This window comes from Aulonocara stuartgranti, assembly GCF_965226115.1.
Source record: "Aulonocara stuartgranti genome assembly, chromosome: 4".
Classification (NCBI taxonomy): Eukaryota; Metazoa; Chordata; class Actinopteri; order Cichliformes; family Cichlidae; genus Aulonocara; species Aulonocara stuartgranti.
In genome coordinates this window covers 30715645-30731730 of record NC_138942.1, presented here as the reverse complement: position 1 = coordinate 30731730, position 16086 = coordinate 30715645, and the positions used below count along the sequence as shown (strand labels likewise).

The 16086-nt window shown below is 44.4% G+C and overlaps 2 long non-coding RNA genes across 2 annotated transcripts; both read right to left on the bottom strand.

Annotated features, from left to right (window-relative positions):
* Positions 1-646: 646 nt before the first annotated feature.
* On the bottom strand, positions 647-2649 carry LOC309704847. The gene is made up of 4 exons (XR_014276385.1): positions 2120-2649; positions 1012-1432; positions 831-863; positions 647-736 (listed from the first exon to the last, which is right to left on the bottom strand). It is a non-coding gene; the product is annotated as an uncharacterized lncRNA (long non-coding RNA).
* A 515-nt stretch (positions 2650-3164) lies between these two features.
* On the bottom strand, positions 3165-13632 carry LOC309705281. The gene is made up of 3 exons (XR_014276530.1): positions 12292-13632; positions 10648-11086; positions 3165-3811 (listed from the first exon to the last, which is right to left on the bottom strand). It is a non-coding gene; the product is annotated as an uncharacterized lncRNA (long non-coding RNA).
* Positions 13633-16086: the final 2454 nt, after the last annotated feature.

Here is a 16086-nt window from a genome sequence, read left to right as displayed (position 1 = left end):
TTATGTTTTATTCCATGTTTCCCCAGCCCGTTATGTCTGTGTTTTCCCCGTGCTCTCTCTCCTCCTGTCTGAACCTCTGTACTTCCTGTTTGACTCTGCCCGTCTCCCGTCAGTGTTATGTTCACCCCGCCCTGTCTCGTTATGGTTATCTGTGTCAGCTGTGTTCCCCGTGTGTTCCCACTTTCCTCGTTAACCCTCTGTGTATTTCTGTCTGCGTCTCCCTCTGTTCGGCGTTCGCATTCTCCCTCATGCTGTGTGTGGTTCTCCCCGTGTCTTCTGGTATATGTTACAATTAGCTTTTCCCAGTGTAGTTTAGTTTTGTATTGCTTTGGTATCACTGCTTTCGTTTGTCACCTGTCAGCAATAAAGCTGCATTTTGAGTTTATCCCCTGAGTCTGTGAGTTTGCATTTTGGGTCCTCATCCTGCCTGCCACACAGCGACCATGACATTATCAGTTGGCCAAGACAGAAATGTTTTAATCTATGTGCATTGCTTTTGAACAAGTCTTTACACAGAAAAGGTTTCAGAAAGGTATTTTTCAGGTTCTTCTGACAAGGCTTCAATTTTGGAAAATGCTGTTTGTTTATAGTGGCAACTTATAAACCCTTTGTGATAAGAACATAGTTACCACAGTCCAAGTCATACCTTCAAAAAGTATGCACTTTGTGCTCTTGTGGACCCATCCAAAATTTTTCCAGTGATTTGGCTTGGTATTGGATAAATGTGAGGGAAATTCTATAAAAATAACATAAATACACCTGTTTTCAAATACGTTACAAAAAACGTAAACATGCTATGTCATTATGATCAAACAAGCTTTTCAACATACCTCACACTGCAAATAGATTAGGCCATCTATTACCTTATAAAACAAATAAATAAATACATATAAATAAAAACAGAACTAAGGAATACGATTCATTAAGTAAATTGTACAATAAAGTGTATTTAAAGCAGAATTTAACATTAGTTTTATGACAACATAAAAGGATTTTTATGTCAAGAGGTACCTCATCTGAAATGTTAGTCTGGTCAAACAGGGATTTCAAACTTGAAATACCAATAGAGTTTGGTCCAGCTACTCCCACAAGGTAATCTGTGAGAAAGCATATGCTGTAGTCAACAGATATCATTTTCTTTTTGCATGCTGCAACCATCATCCATTTCAGTCTTCTAGGAGCTTTGTCTGGTTGTAGTTCTTTTTTCTCCTCCTCTCCCCTCATCTATTAATTAAATTGTTTTCTGACCTTCCTAACTGTTTCCGACCTGTCTTCCCAATGTGATGTTTAAGCAATATATGTATGGTCAGAAAGGGGTGAAATTTTCATTGCAGTTGTACGTGTAACATTGCATGTGATAATAAAAGGCTTGATTGGTTGATTATTCAACATGAGTTGACATTTACCTGACATTGTGAAGGAGTCACAGTTTCTGTAAGGGTGTAAGAACATAACATGTGGATTTGTTACACTTCTTTTTCACAAGTTAATAACAATCAATAATTTTCATTCCATTATTTACAAGCTATCACACGATGTCCCAGGGACAACATCTACACGATGTCCCAGGGACAACATTTACACGATGTCCCAGGGACAACATCTACACGATGTCCCAGGGACAACATTTACACGATGTCCCAGGGACAACATCTACACGATGTCCCAGGGCAACTTCTACATGATGTCCCAGGGACAACATTTACACAATGTCCCAGGGACAACATTTACGCGATGTCCCTGGGACAACATTTACGCGATGTACCAGGACAAATTTGTAAATTTCTGGATTACTGTTAATCTCCATAGAATCAAGAACTCATGTCCAGTTTCACAGCTATGGACCAGTTAATTATGTTTCCAGGTGATAGTTTGATTCATAGATTCAGCACACAACCATAAGTCTAGGCCTTTTAGTCCAGATTCTCTTCACTTATGTTTGTAAAATGATCAGGGAAGCTACTGCAATTTTGCCTGACCCAACCCCCGGGCCACGAAACACCCAAAAAGTTGGGGAACGCTGGTCTAGAGAACACTGGTTAGCTAATGATGTCGTCAAGTAGCCTATCGCTAGCAAACAAACAGCAAGCCAAGTGAGGAACATATGTATAATGCTTACCGTTTATTAAAGGAAAGTATCCTAAATTGACTTCAAATTCGGCGGACAGGCGATTTGACTTCAAATTCGGCGGACAGGCGGCGGTTTTTCGCTTCTTCACTTGTATTTCGAAATAATCGAAGGCGGGTATTTCGAAGTCGCAAAGGAATGACGTCACAAGAAGGTGATTGGTCACTTGCAATGTTGAACCTGGAACAACATTAATTATGATGATGTGGGAACAATGCTGACACGAGGAAATCAGATCGTCCGCCTACCCCCAGTCCTGCTTTACAGGTGAAAATAGAGCAACAGGACCGCTGAGTCTTTGACTTTATTTATTTTCTGCTGTGTTTTACTTGCATCTATTTGAAAGAGTGAGTGTAAACACAAAAAATATTTTATTTTATGTGCTGGAATGTGCAGAAAATAGGTTTAAATGTTAAACTAATTTATTCAAGTCAGAGAATGTTGCATATAATTAAATTTTTGCTTGATGCATAAAGTTAAAAGATTAAAACTGATAAAACAAGTAAAAAATAAAGAGACTTTTCCATTTGATTACATTTTGTATGATGGATTATGTAGAAAAAGTAGAATTGGGCTGAAAGAGCTATCGCTTTATCACCTCTTCAGGTTGTAAATCGTGTTTTTAAAAAGTAACTAAGTAACTAAGTAATTAATTACTTTTGAAAATAAGTAATCAGTAAAGTAACGGGATTACTTTTTGGGGGAAGTAATCAGTAATTAGTTACTGATTACTTTTTTCAAGTAACTTGACCAACACTAATGATTTAATTAAGTTCACCTTGGAAACCTCGGATTTTGTTAGAGACTTGTAAATGCAATAACCATTCAATTTCACTTTTTTGAGTGTACATAACATATTATGACTATACTTTTATGACTATTAAACTTTTGAGTGATAACGCCTGACAAGATTTTGAAAGAGCTGAAAGAAAATGTCATAGTACAAACTGTATAATCACAATAAATAAATAAATAAGAAAGCTATTAAATATATTGGTATCTCAAAATATTTTTGCTTTTGTTTATGTATTTTTTCTACACTAAAACCCTGATAATATGTAATATCGAGGTAAAAGCACCACAGAATACACCCTTAATCTAAGGATCTAAGGTAAAATTAGTTTATCTGAATCCATTAGTTTTAGTTAACAGTATCTAATGCTCTAACAGCTTAGCATTTGCTTACTGATTCAGCAGATACTTCCATCCCATTCATCCTTCCTGAATTTAATGCTGTTATAGGTTTAATCACTTAATAAATGTATTTTTTAGCTATCTACTGCTAACAATGATCCAATGTCAAATTACACTGCAGCAGTGTACTATCCATGGATATAATAGAATGGATGGATGGACAATTTTTAATTGATAGTTTTTCAGTTTTCCTCTAATATTAATGATATCCAGAGTTAGCATTTTTCTTCAGGTCTGTTACAGTTCAACGTGGGAGACTCAAGCGCAGGACTCCAGAATCAGCTGAACACAAGAATTTATTTACAGAGTTCACCAGGTGTATATAAAGGAAGTGCAGGGCAGTGCTATATACAACAATGTGGGGGACGGGGCTCCAGGGAAATCCAAAGGGGGGAAATCTCTCGTTCTCCAACTCTCCACACTCACGACCGCAGTTCCTTTCTCCACACTTGACACAAAGATTCACACAGGGAAGGTTATCCAGGAGGTCTGTAGGCAAGGAAACGAGAATGAGTTACAACTTTCACAATAGACACTTGACTTAGCTTGAGCTGTAGCTTGAGTCTCACTGATTGTTGTCTACCACGATCCAGCAATCGTGGTAGACAACGATCCAGCAAAGACCAGCAGACTCCTCCTGGTTAAATGATTTTCTTTTTTTTTGCCTGTTTCTGGGTCTTTTCAATTCAACATACTGTGCTGTTAATTTTAAAAATATGTTATAAAATGTCACGTCATCTCTTCACAGTGAAAAGTCTATGGGTTTTAGATGCCACACAAAAAGGTTAAATATTATATATTGATTAAGTAAGTAATAAAACAACAATAGCAATGTGTCCATGTGACCATAGTTGTGTCTTTTTTTTTTATCTCAACTTTAGCTCTAAGCAAGAATCTAGAAACAGCAGTGCTTAAAGTTACCAATGATATTATGATGTAGAGATAAGATAAGATAAGATAACCTTTATTAGTCCCACACGTGGGAAATTTGTTTTGTCACAGCAGGAAGTGGACAGTGCAAAAGTTATGAGGCAAAAATTAGGATACAATAAGAATAAATACAGTACACAACTGTACAGAATAGAATAAAATAAAATACTATATACAGTAGAATAAAATAAAATAAATATACAATAAGATAAAAATAGAATACAAATACAAATGCTATATACAACTGAGTAAAAATACAACGATGACAGAAAGGATTATTGCACTTAGTATTATTGCATATGTATGGATGTGTGTGTTTGATCAGTTAAAGTCTTTATTATGGAGTCTGACAGCAGTGGGGAGGAAAGACCTGCGAAATCTCTCCGTCCCACACCGTGGGTGCCGCAGTCTCCCACTGAAGGAGCTGCTCAGTGCTGTCACAGTCTGCTGCATGGGGTGGGAGATGTTGTCCAACAGTGATGACAGCTTAGCCACCATTCTCCTGTCACTCACCACCTCCACTGGGTCCAGAGGACATCCTAGAACAGAGCTGGCCCTTCGGATCACCCTGTTCAGTCTCTTCCTGTCCCCAGCAGAGATGCTGCCGCCCCAGCAGACCACACCATAAAAGATAGCAGAAGCCACGACAGAGTCATAGAAGGTCTTCAGGAGTGGGCCCTCCACTCCAAATGACCTGAGTCTCCGCAGCAGGTACAGCCTGCTCTGCCCTTTCCTGTAGAGGGCGTCTGAGTTATGAGTCCAGTCCAGTCTATTGTTCAGATGAACACCAAGGTATCTGTAGCTGTCCACAGCCTCAATGTCCATACCTTGGATGTTCAGTGGTTGCAGTGGAGAATGCTTGTGCCTGCGGAAGTCTACCACCAGTTCCTTGGTTTTACTGGCGTTGATCTGGAGGTAGTTCAGCTGGCACCAGTCCACAAAGTCTTGGGTCAGACCTCTGTACTCCTTGTCGTCCCCATCAGTGATGAGGCCGACTATTGCAGAGTCATCAGAGAACTTCTGCAGGAAGCACTGGGTGGAATTGTGGGAGAAGTCTGCAGTGTAGATGGTGAAGAGGAACGGAGCCAGAACCGTTCCCTGTGGGGTCCCCGTACTGCAGATGACCCTGTCCGACACACAGCCCTGAGTCCTCACATACTGTGGTCGGTCGGTGAGGTAGTCCAAAATCCAGGTAGTGAGGTGATGGTCCACTCCAGAGTTCACCAGCTTGTCCTTTAGAACCGAGGGAAGAATAGTGTTGAAGGCACTGGAGAAATCAAAGAACATAATTCTCACAGTGCTTCCAGCGGTCTCCAGGTGAGCGAGGGAACGATGTAGGAGGTGAATGACGGCATCATCCGCTCCAATGCCAGGCTGGTAGGCAAACTGAAGTGGGTCCAGTGATGAGCTTATTAGGCGCCGAAGCTGAGCCAGGACCAACCGCTCCAGGGTCTTCATCAGGTGGGATGTCAGAGCCACCGGCCTGTAGCTGTTGAGGTCCTTGGGGCGTGAAGTCTTTGGCACTGGTACAACACAGGAGGTTTTCCAGAGCTGTGGGACTCTTCCCAACCTCAGGCTCAGGTTGAAGAGGTGCTCCATCACCCCACACAGTTGGTCCGCGCAGGACCTGACGACCCTCGAGCTGATGCCATCTGGACCCGCTGCCTTCTTGCCATTAATCCTCCTCAGTTCCCTCCTAACCTGGGTGGTTGAGAGAGACAGGCTGGAGCTTTGTGTTGAGTGTGTATTGGATGCTGTAGTTGGGGGTGGGGGGGAGTGAGCAGGGTGAATAGAGGAGGTGTGAAGAGTCTGAGGTGGAACAGCAGCAGTGGGGGTGGGTGAGTCTGCAGCCGATGTTGCAGACTGCCTCATGGCTGAATCAAATCTGTTGAAGAAATGATTCAGTTCATTTGCCCACCTCACATCCCTCCCAGGCAGAGAGTTCTGCTGTTTGTGGCCCGAGATGGTTCTGAGGCCTCTCCAGACTTCACCAACGTTGTTTTGTTGAAGCTGGTTCTCCATCTTCTGCCTGTAGCTGTCCTTCCCATTCCTTATCAGTCCCCTCAGCTCTCTCTGCACCCTTTTCAACTCCTCTTTGTCTCTGGATTTGAAGGCCCTCCTCTTCTGCTTGAGGACGGTTTTAATTTCTGGGGTAATCCAAGGTTTGTTGTTGGAGAAACACCGTACAGTCCTGGTAGGTACGGTGTTATCCACACAGAAATTTATATAGTCAGTAATGCATGTCACCAGGCTGTCGATGTCCTCTCCGTGGTCATCACAAATCACCTCCCACACAGTCGACTCAAAACAATCCTTAAGAGCCTCCTCGCTCTCCTCCGACCATCTCTGTACTGTGCGGGTGGCTGGTGGCTCCCTGCGCACTAAGGGCTCATACACAGGGACAAGGTGCACCAGGTTGTGATCAGATCTGCCTAGGGGAGGGAGAGGTGATGAACTGTATGCCTCTTCTGCATTGGCATACAGTAAGTCCAGTGTTTTATTGACTCTGGTTGGGCAGGTCACATACTGGGTGAAGGTGGGCAGTGTGGAGTCCAGTGAGGCATGATTGAAGTCCCCTGATATTATGAGAAGGGCTCTCGGTGATTGTGTTTGCAGTCTGCTGACCACAGAGTGGAGAGAGTCACAGGCTGCATCCGCATTGGCCGAGGGGGGGACATACGCTGTTATCGCGATAACATGCGAGAACTCCCGGGGCAGGTAGTACGGACGCATGCTAATGGCTAACAGCTCAATGTCTCTGCTGCAGAGTTGCTCTTTTACAGTGATGTGCCCAGGGTTACACCATCTGTCGTTCACAAAAACTGCCAGTCCCCCTCCTTTCCTCTTACCGCTGTCTCTGGTCCTGTCCGCTCGCAGCAGCTGGAATCCCGGTAGTGTCACGCTTGTGTCCGGAGTTAGCGATGTTAGCCACGACTCCGTTAGCATCATGATGCTACATTGCCGGTACTCCCTCTGTGACCAGGTTAGTGACATGAGCTCATCCATCTTATTGGACAAAGATCTTACGTTTCCAATAATTACAGAAGGAAGAGATGGTCGATAACGTCTCCTTCTCGGGCGACGGCGCTCCTTCCCAGCACGACACCCCCGTCTTTTCCTCCTCAGCTCGCTGGGAATGTCGGGTCTGTCCGCCGGCAGTACTGCTGCAGGACGCAGCGCTAACAGCTGATCCTTACTGTAAACAAAGGATCTCTGCTCTGGGTCCCCAGACACGGGTGAAAAAAGTAGAAATAAACTGAGAAAAACGACCAGGACTAGCACAAAACGGTAGAACATGGTTGCAGAGTCTAATTACTAATACGTTAGTTATAAAAAAAATTACGAGAAAAAAGATAAGAAAGAAAGAAACTCAGAATGAGCAGAGCTGCTGTAACAGGCTGCCGCACACGGGGGGCGCCGGAAGAGGATGGCACGATACCACTTTTTTATGTCCGATACCGATATCATAAATTTGGATATCTGCCGATACCGATATAAATCCGATATAGAGATTGACAGACCACGTGACTTTCGCGCATTGCGTGCCGGGAACTCGTGGCAAAACAATCCAAGTACCGCATCAAATGCAAGCATTTTCAGCACCTGAAAACGTTCATTCTCCGGTTCCAATACCTTCTTGCTTGTTCTTTGTCCCCCGAAAAAGTAATGTACACAACGAAGGAGAACAATGCCAGTCCGTACAAAGACAGACTTGATGAAAAGTCAAAGAAAAGATACGAGGAAAAAATCAAAGGAGTGAAAGGGTTAGACCCTTACGAGCACACAGAGTGGACAAAAGACGTTAGCGTGCTGCCCAACTTTCACCACGCTCATATTTATAATTATACGGTTCTTGGAGTGAGTGCATACTCTCATGAAGTTTAGTAACTTCAGGTCACTGCAACAAGCCCAGGTACAGTGTACAGACGGATGGGTACAGGACCTTGAAATGCACCGTGTAGAACGAAAGACCATCGTACCTATCATAAGTTTACCAGTCTCACAAATCGTCTTCATAAATACACATTCGTTAACAGTTTATTAATAGGACCTTTAAGCTCAACGGTAATTAATTAGTAGTGGAAATAATTTCTGGTACGCATTACAGAAATGTAGCAGTGACAACAATATTGTATGCTGTAATCGCACTGGGCAATTGGTGATACAAAAAAACCTGTTTTACCCTGTGAATAAAAGTATATGTTTTTGTCAATGTACCATGGTAATAACAGAAGCGAAACACAATATTGTGTCAGGACAATTCAGTATTTATGCACAATAAACAAAGGAGCATAGCGCGACAATTTCTGTTCAGCACCAGACTTGCTTATAACCTATATCACCAATTATGTTAAGAAAAATGACGTATTAATTACTACAAAACACTGACCTTTGTGGGAATGCTTGGAGCAGACTAACATGTGAGCTGGAGTGTTCTGGGACGTTATATTTGGTCTTTGAATGGCTGCAATCCAGGCCATCCGTCGCCTGTTTGTTACTTCGGAAACATGGCTCGAACAATTTCTCTTCAACGACGTAATCCGATAACAACCGATCTCTTTACCCATCGGCTTCCCGTGGCTGTCATGCGACTGGCTATTGCAGTTAACAATACAACAGCTTCTTGACATCTTTTGTTTATTTTTATCGCTGTGTAACTGATTTCAATTGAAAGCCTGCGTGCACTAGTACCTCTTGCCATGAGTTCCCAGAATCCTTTGCGGTTTTACCCCTGAATGACGTCACATTTTCAATCTCTATAGGGTATTTCATAATCAATAAAATGTTTTTTTTAAATATCTTGCTGCATTTTGTATAAGTTCATACTCAAGTTTAAAAAAGAAAACCACTAAAGCTATTCTGTTAAACCTGTATGCAAAAAATACACTGCACCCAAAATATTTCATAGTTCAGCAAAACTGATCAATCTAATAAACTTAAACCTACACCATCCTCACTATTCTGGTATTTTAAAGAGTACTTAGTGGAAATATTAAACAACCTAACTAATAGGGTTGCCAACTCCCAGCAAAAGAAAAAAAAATAAATAGAGACACCCCCCCCCAATAATGCTTAATTATGCTTAGCACGTGCTTAATGCTTAATCAACTTTAATTTAAAGCACGTATAAAAAAAAAGCACAGTAGTCAACAATTTTTCTACAATACTTAAATAGATTCAACATGATCAATCAATCAATCAATCAATCAATCAATCAATCAATCAATCAATCAATCAATCAAAGCTTTATTCACCACATGCAGGTTGCCCTGCAGTGAAATGGGACCCCCCCCCCCCCCCGACCTTACACACACAACACAGACATCACATGGGGATACAGGTCGGAGATTAGTAACATTACAGAAAAACACTGAAATGTACACTACAATGGGAAAGTACAAGAGGAAAAAAAGTAGTGATGGGATTTCCAGCTCTTTTTAGAGATCCGGCTCTTTCGGTTCGGCTCACTAAAAAGAGCCGGCTCTTTCGGCTCCGAACCGGCTCTTCAGATTGTTTTGTTGCTTTAATTAATTAATTATTAACAATAATATAAAATTATGCACAAAAGGAATTACTAACGTAAAAAAAGTGGTTTTATTTATATATGTTTATATATAAATACATGCGGTGGCACCTAGAGACAAAACACGTACAAACTCCAAAACACATTTCTAGCATGAACTGAACTTCCAAAGCAAAGCTACTAGATCACTTAAATTACACAATTGAAAGCATGTATGTATTGTTTGTGTATTCATACACAAGCACTCATATATATTCAAATAATTTAAAAAAAAAGTTCATTTACCTGTTACTACCATACATCAAATCCGGTCGTTGGTACTTGCTGGCTTGTGTAGCCACAAGATAACAAAAGCTCAACACTGCGCCCAGCATCCTGGAGTACTTCTGTTGTCTTTTGTACGTGTTTTGAGTTTTTATATGCTTCTAAGTTTTTACGTGCTTATGAGTTTTTACGTGTTTTGGAGTTTTTACGTGTTTTGGAGTTTGTACGTGTTTTTACGTGTTTTGGAGTTTTTACGTGTTTTGGAGTTTGTACGTGATTTGAAGTTTATATGTGCTTCGTCTCTAGGGGCCACCATAAATATACTTTTATTTATTCACTCCACATAAAATGTAATAAATAAATCATATAATACAAAAATCAACTATTCACATTTCAACTTTTAACTATTTAAATTTTCAGCTTTTTCCTTTTACAAATTTAAAGTGAAAACAACACAAAACACTGCAAACCACAACACAATTAAATATAAATTAAAATATGAAAACATAAAGAAGATGCATATTCTCTGTCATATGGGCCCGCATGAATAAACTTTCTGAATCCTTTATCATCTGCAACCGAAAATAGTTGTGGATGATTACTATACCTTTCTAATGTGATGTTGTTGTCCCTGGCTCCCGTTCTCTCTCTCTCCCTCTGGCTCTGTTCCTGTGCTACTGAGTATAACTCCCCCCTCTGCCCAGCGTAAAGCACAAGGCTCATGTGCAGAGTGAAGCGGAAAAAAAGTGCGAGAGAGAGAGAGAGGGTGAGAGAAAAAAAAACCCCACGTGACGGCTCGCGTCGTTCACGTCAAAGAGCCGGCTATAAGAGCCATTTCGTTCGCGAACGACCCATCACTTAAAAAAAGAGACCTCTACTCATGCTGGGCTCCTATGAAAGGACAGCATGAGAACAGGAAACCAAAAAACTCCTCTGCACAGAAGCACATAAATGTCCACAGCACAACATTATGGAGCACGTGACAAGCAACAGGGTTGGGTAGGGGGTGAGGAGTAATCCGAAGCAAACACAGCAGCCATCCTGCCCTCAGTGGCGTGTCCAGCAGGGTGGCCTGGGGGGGCACAGGCCACCCCCCCAACCAGACTGGCCACCCCAGGTGCCACCCCAAAGGCAAAACAATAAAATTCAATCAAATATCAAATGTCCGATTATGTTTTCACGGTGAAGCTCAGATATCCGAGTGTAAGTGAATGCAGCATCGGCTTCTGCGCTTTGTGCATCACGTTAGCAAAGGTAGGAGAGCCAAGCACGAAAGATGGCACCGCAGGAAACAATTTTTCGGTGAAAGAAAATGAGGCCAGAATAAATGTCCCGGTAAGTAATATTAAGTTTGTTGAGTTTAGTAAACTTAGGTGAAATTAGAATACCAAGGAAAAAATAACACTTGAAGAATTATTGCAGCCGTCGAATATTTCAGACAGTATGCTACTGAGGGGAGCTAACATAAGAGTTATGAGTTATAATATATAATCCAAGTCGTAACATTGCTGTATGGAGCTGCAGATTTGGTTGCAGGTTAACATAGCTGGACTGGCCATCGGGCATACCGGGGATATGCCCGGTGACTTATTTTTTATTTTTTTTTGTAACGGCATGAACAATGAGAGGTGGTGGATTGGCCAGATGCAGGTCGATGTGTAAAAATAACTCAGTTGTTTGGTGGTGGCTATGGCGGGGCTTCCACAGAGGCCAGCAGGTGGATGAGGGAAGGGGAGGCAGGTTTCATTCAAATGTTAGTCTTTTCAGTTGTTTCCCCACTTTTTTCAAAATCAAACACCAGTTTGTGAGAAGATTATCTTCTTTTTTTAACAGGCAGATAAAGTTTTACATTGGAATTGGCTGATTTGTCAATTATTTGTTACAAATGTTCGTATTTTAATATTAAAAAATGTTTTTGCCCAAAACATATGTGCACTATATGTCAGTAAAAATACTATGCAAATATTGCTGTCCTTGAATGCTGAGTAAACACTGACAAAGCACTGATTGTATCTCTTGTACTTTATCAACGCAGTATCTAAAAACTTTGCACCGTAGTGCTTAAAATCTCATTCTAATAAGAGTTAAAAGCACATTCAGTTATTAGGTTTACAGGGTTATTTAATTATGGTTAACGGTTGGTAGAATTTTTTTTAAACATTATCTGCCAATTACATCTGCCACCCTTCTCCAAATCTGTGCCCCTACCTGGCCCCCCCAACAAAAATTTTCTAGACACGCCACTGCCTGCCCTGCGCTATTATTCCAGCGCGGGCTCAGACCCGCCGTGTTCTCCAGAAGGGAACAAGCATCGAAGGCGTTTGGAAAGGGAGGGGGGATGAGTGAGTGCGTATCAGTGTATGTGTATGTGTGTGTGTGTGTGTGTCCAGAGTTCAAGATCTTATCCATGCTGCACTCAATGAGCCCATTCTGAGAACTCATGCCTCGTCCCATCGTTTCAATCCCAGCGGGCAGCCTTGTGGGGGAACAGCCAGTTCTGCTTTCTTAATTCTTCGATAAGCCAGGGCCAAGCCAGCTCCGATCAGCAAGAACCCTGTTATCATGGTTCCGGATAGGTAGATATCTTCAGTGTCCTCGATCGACAGTCCCGCCAGGCACACGATTCTCCATTTCTGCCACCCGTCCATCGTGTATCCGGCAGGGAAAGTACCACCCGGACACTCAGACTTCTCGTTGAGAAAAGGGTGTCAATAGCATTCAGGGACCAGTTGATCAAATCCATAATTCCCTTTTAGGTTTTAGAGAACAGACTATGAGAGAGTGTTCCAGGGAAAAGTAATACAAAAAACACGAGACTAGACAAGGACATAAGAGGCTAAGCCCCTGCTAAGATAAGGGAGAGGAGGAGAGGAGTAAAGTGCGACCGCCTTCGCCAAGAGCCAAACGAGGTTTCCCACCTTTGAGTACTGTAGCTTTCTAGGTTATAAATTTGACTTAGTAGTTACTATATACAATAATGGATTTCTATACATTTTACATCAGACGAAAACTTTGGTTGTAAGATTCAGATAATTATTTATTAAAAGCCAGACATGACAATTAGAAAGAAAAGTATGTTTTTGTGCCCCCCTTTCCCTGTTAATGCCCTACCTGGCAAAACCTTGCTAGACCCGCCCCTGCATAGTTATCAGCTGTCAGCAACGTAGAAAATAATCCTGGTGTAGAAAGTAATATTAAATAAATTCTAACAACAGCTTATTACGTTTAAACGTGCTGCTGTTGTTTATCCGCTGGTTTCCTCTTTCTGGCGCAAAGTGGGCGATAAACAAACAAGAGAGACGGGGGTTGCGACGGAAAAGCCGATCAGCTGATCGTTGATCAGTTTCATGATTGAAGTAGCAGCAGGAGAGGAAGGGGAGAGAGGCAGTCGCGCCATATATCGGTTGTTAAGCTTAACGTGGGAATGCTTTATGAAATGCTGGTTTGGAAGCACGTAGCGAGGCTCCAAATGCTCAACCAGACCGCCGACAGGTTTCGCACGCCACAGCCGCTCTATCACGAGACGCACACTGCTCCCACGTGCTAAGGTCATGAGCTGGGTTACACTGTGTCGCTAGTTTTGTGAGGCGCTTTTATGATATTTAATGGATCGGATTACATTTTTTATTTCTCTCCGATATCCATCCATCCATCCATCCATCTTCATCCGCTTATCCGAGGTCGGGTCGCGGGGGTAGCAGCCTAAGCAAAGAGGTCCAGACCTCCCTCTCCCCAGCCACCTCCTCCAGCTTGTCCGGGGGAATACCAAGGCGTTCCCAGGCCAGCCGAGAGATATAATCTCTCCAGCGTGTCCTGGGTCTGCCCCGGGGCCTCCTCCCGGTGGGACATGCCTGGAACACCCCGCCCAGGAGGCGCCCAGGGGGCATCCTTGCCAGATGCCCGAACCACCTCAGCTGGCTCCTTTCGATGTGGAGCAGCAGCTGCTCTACTCTAAGCCCCTCCCGGATGGCCGAACTTCTCACCCTATCTCTAAGGGAGAGGCCAGCCACCCTTCGGAGGAAGCTCATTTCCGCCGCTTGTATCCGCGATCTCGTTCTTTCGGTCACTACCCACAGCTCGTGGCCATAGGTGAGGGTAGGGACGTAGATCGACCGGTAAATTGAGAGCTTCGCTTTTACACTCAGCTCCCTCTTCACCACGACTGACCGGTGCAGCGTCCGCATTACTGCAGCCGCAGCCCCAATCCGTCTGTCGATCTCCAGCTCCCTTCTCCCATCACTCGCGAACAAGACCCCGAGATACTTGAACTCCTCCACTTGGGGCAGGAACTCATCCCCGACCCGGAGTGGGCACTCCACCCTTTTCCGGCTGAGAACCATGGCCTCAGATTTGGAGGTGCTGATCCTCATTCCCGCTGCGTTACACTCGGCTGCGAACCGCTCCAGTGCGAGCTGGAGGCCCTCACCCGATGAAGCCAACAGAACCACATCATCCGCAAAAATCAGAGATGAGATTCTGAGGCCACCAAAGCGAAAGCCCTCCGCCACTTGGCTGCGCCTAGAAATCCTGTCCATAAAAATTATGAACAGAACCGGAGACAAAGGGCAGCCCTGGCGGAGCCCATCACCCACCGGGAACGAGTCCGACTTATTGCCGGCAATGCGAACCAAGCTCTTGCAACGGTTGTATAGGGATTGAATGGCCCGTAGCAATGGGCCAGACACCCCATACTCGCGCAACACCTCCCACAGGACGCCCCGAGGGACACGGTCGAATGCCTTCTCCAGGTCCACAAAACACATGTAGACTGGTTGGGCAAACTCCCATGCACCCTCAAGTATCCTCGAGAGGACAAAGAGCTGGTCCAGTGTTCCGCGACCAGGACGAAAACCGCATTGTTCCTCCTGTATCCGAGGTTCGACTAGCGGACGAACCCTCCTCTCCAGCACCCTGGCATAGACTTTCCCGGGGAGGCTGAGGAGTGTGATCCCCCTGTAGTTGGAACACACCCTCCGGTCCCCCTTCTTGAAGATGGGGACCACCACCCCGGTCTGCCAGTCCACAGGTACTGCCCCTGATCTCCACGCAACATTGCAGAGACGTGTCAACCAAGACAGCCCTACAACGTCCAGAGCCTTCAGGAACTCGGGGCGGACCTCATCGACACCAGGGGCTCTGCCACCAAGGAGTTGTTTAACTGCCTCAGTGACCTCGCCCCCGGAAATTGGTGGGTCACACCCCTCATCCCCAGACTCTGCTTCCTCCCCGGAAGACGTGTCAGTGGGATTAAGGAGGTCCTCGAAGTATTCCTTCCACCGCCCGACAATTTTCTCAGTCGACGTCAACAGCGCTCCGCCAGCACTATACACAGTGCAGGTAGAGCACCGCTTTCCCCTCCTGAGACGCCTGACGGTTTGCCAGAATCTCTTCGAGGCAGTCCGAAAGTCTTTTTCCATGGCCTCTCCGAACTCCTCCCACACCCGAGTTTTTGCTTCAGCCACTGCCCGAGCCGCATTCCGCTTGGCCTGTCGATACCTGTCGGCTGCCTCCGGAGTCCCACAGGCTAACCAAGCCCGATAGGCCTCCTTCTTCAGCCTGGTGGCTCCCTTCACCTCTGGTGTCCACCATTTGGTTCGGGGATTACCACCACGGCAGGCACCAACCACCTTGCGGCCGCAGCTCAATGCAGCAGCTTCGGCAATGGAGACGCTGAACATGGTCCATTCGGACTCAATGTCCCCAGTCTCCCTCGGAATGCTGTTGAAGCTCTGCCGGAGGTGTGCGTTGAAGATCTCGCGGACTGGGGCCTCTGCTAGACGTTCCCAGCACACCCTCACTACGCGTTTAGGTGCACCAGGTCTGTCCAGCGTCCTCCCCCGCCACCTGATCCAACTCACCACCAGGTGGTGATCAGTTGACAGCTCAGCCCCTCTCTTTACCCGAGTGTCCAGAACATATGGTCGCAGGTCTGGTGATACGATTACAAAATCGATCATCGACCTACGGCCTAGAGCATCCTGGTGCCACGTGCACTTATGGACACTCTTATGTTCGAACAGGGTGTTCGTTATGGCCAAACTGTGAT